General features: G+C 37.7%; 1 non-coding gene across 1 annotated transcript; it reads left to right on the top strand.

Moving 5' to 3' along the window:
* The first annotated feature begins 1,595 nt into the window (after nucleotides 1-1,595).
* On the top strand, nucleotides 1,596-1,699 carry LOC127743619 (small nucleolar RNA R71). Its single transcript, XR_008005003.1, has one exon. It is a non-coding gene; the product is annotated as a small nucleolar RNA R71 (small nucleolar RNA).
* The last annotated feature ends 1,182 nt before the right edge of the window (nucleotides 1,700-2,881 follow it).

The raw sequence follows: 2,881 nt of genomic DNA, 5'->3' as shown, positions 1-2,881 counted from the left end.
CAACACCAAACTTAGAGTTTGACTGTGGGGGCTCTTTTTGACTCTGTACTTAGAGAAGCTTTTCAGGTTTCCTCTCCATGGTTGCAGAAAAAGGTCCTTGAGCTTTAAACACAAGGTAGTCCCCATTCAATTGAAGGACTAATTCTCCTCTGCTAACATCAATCACAGCTTCTGCTGTGGCTATGAAGGGTCTTCCAAGGATGATGCATTCATCTTCTTCCTTCCTAGTGTCTAAGACTATGAAATCAGCAGGGATGTAAAGGCCTTCAACCTTTACTAACACGTCCTCTACTAATCCATAAGCTTGTCTTACTGACTTGTCTGCCAATTGAAGTGAGAATAAGGCAGGCTGTACCTCAATGATCCATAGTTTCTCCATTACAGAGAGTGGCATAAGATTTATGCCTGACCCCAGGTCACACAGAGCCTTGTTAAAGGTCATGGTGCCTATGGTACAGGGTATTAAGAATTTACCAGGATCTTGTCTCTTTTGAGGTAGAGTTTTCTGAATCCATGTATCTAGTTCACTAATGAGCAAGGGGGATTCACCTTCCCAAGTCTCATTACCAAACAACTTGGCATTCAGCTTCATGATAGCTCCTAGATATTAAGCAACTTGCTCTCCAGTTACATCTTCATCCTCTTCTGAGGAGGAATAGTCTTCAGAGCTCATGAATGGCAGAAGGAGATTTAGTGGAATCTCTATGGTCTCTATATGAGCCTCAGATTCCTTTAGGTCCTCAATAGGGAACTCCTTCTTGCCTGAGAGACGTCCCAGGAGGTCTTCCTCACTAGGATTTTTGTCCTTCTCCTCCCTTGTGCATTCGGCCATATTGATTACTTCAATGGCCTTGCAATCTCCTTTTGGATTCTCTTCTGTATTGCTTGGGAGAATATTGGGAGGAGCTTCAATGACTTTCTTACTTAGCTGGCCCACTTGTGCCTCTAAATTTTTGATGGAGGACCTTGTTTCACTCATGAAACTTAAGGTGGCCTTAGATAGATCAGAGACTATATTTGCTAAGTTAGAGGGGCTCTGTTCAGAACTCTCTGTCTGTTGCTGAGAAGCTGATGGAAAAGGCTTGCTATTGCTGAGCCTGTTTCTTCCACCATTATTAAAGCTTTGTTGAGGCTTTTGTTGATCCTTCCATGAGAAATTTGGATGATTTCTCCATGATGAGTTATAGGTGTTTCCATAAGATTCACCCATGTAATTAACCTCTGCCATTGCAGGGTTCTCAGGATCATAAGCTTCTTTAGAAGCTGCCTTTTTAGTACTGTTGGATGCATTTTGCCATCCATTCAGACTTTGAGAGATCATGTTGACTTGCTGAGTCAACACTTTGTTCTGAGCCAATATGGCATTCAGAGTATCAATTTCAAGAACTCCCTTCCTCTGAGGCATCCCATTATTCACGGAATTCCTCTCAGAAGTGTACATGAACTGGTTATTTGCAACCATGTTAATAAGTTCTTGAGCTTCTGCAGGCGTTTTCTTTAGGTGAATGGATCCACCTGCAGAATGGTCCAGTGACATTTTTGAAAACTCAGATAGACCATAATAGAATATATCTAATATAGTCCATTCTGAAAACATGTCAGATGGACACCTTTTGGTCAACTGCTTGTATCTTTCCCAAGCTTCATAGAGGGATTCACCATCCTTTTGCTTGAAGGTTTGAACATCCACTCTAAGCTTGCTCAGCTTTCGAGGAGGAAAGAATTTATCCAAGAAAGCCGTGACCAGCTTTTCCCAGGAGTCCAGGCTATCTTTAGGTTGTGAATCCAACCATGTTCTAGCTCTGTCTCTTACAGCAAAAGGGAAAAGCATGAGCCTGTAGACTTCAGGATCTACTTCATTCGTCTTTACAGTCTCACAAATCTGCAAGAACTCAGTTAAAAACTGATAAGGATCTTCAGATAGAAGTCCATGAAACTTGCAGTTTTGTTGCATTATAGCAACTAGCTGAGGTTTCAGCTCAAAATTATTTGCTCCAATGGCAGGAATAGAGATGCTTCTTCCATCAAATTTGGACGTGGGTTTAGTACAGTCACCCAGCATCCTCCTTGCATTATTATTATTTTCGGCTGCCATCTCCTTCTCTTGTTCGAAAATTTCTGAAAGGTTGTTTCTGGATTGTTGAAATTTAGCTTCTCTTAGTTTCCTCTTCAGAGTCCTTTCAGGTTCTGGATCAGCTTCAACAAGAGTGTCTTTTTCCTTGTTCCTACTCATATAGGGAAGAAGAGAACAAGAAAAGAAAGAGGAATCCTCTATGTCACAGTATAGAGATTCCTTTATGTTAGTAGAAGAAGAAATGGAATAGGAGTGAGGAAGAATGAATAGTCTGAATAAAGGGTAAAGGTAGGGGAGGTGATAAGAGATGAAGAGAAGTGTTAGTAAATAAATAAATAAATAGAAGAAGATGAGAGAGGGATTTTCGAAAATATTTTTGAAAAGGAGTTAGTAATTTTCGAAAATTAAAGATGAGATAGAATTAAAATTAAAATTTAAAATAATTAAAAAGAATTTTTGAAAAAGGGATGAGATATTTTCGAAAATTAGAATGAGAGAAGTAGTTAGGTGGTTTTGAAAAAGATAAGAAACAAATAAAAAGTCAAATAGTTAGTTGAAAAAGATATTAAAATCAAATTTGAAAAGATAAGAAGATAAGTTAGATAAGATATGTTTGAAAAAGATTTAATTTTTTAAAATTAAAATTAATTACTTTACTAACAAAAACTACAAGATAAGATTCTAGAATTTAAAGATTGAACCTTTCTTAACAAGAAAGTAACAAACTTCAAATTTTTGAATCAATTACATTAATTGTTAGTGTAGTTTCGAAAATATGATATAAAGATAAGAAAAAGATTTTGAAAA

This window comes from Arachis duranensis, chromosome 10 (assembly GCF_000817695.3).
Source record: "Arachis duranensis cultivar V14167 chromosome 10, aradu.V14167.gnm2.J7QH, whole genome shotgun sequence".
Lineage (NCBI taxonomy): Eukaryota > Viridiplantae > Streptophyta > Magnoliopsida > Fabales > Fabaceae > Arachis > Arachis duranensis.
Note: the sequence above shows the minus strand (reverse complement) of the source record. Positions and strands in the feature narration are given on the sequence as shown.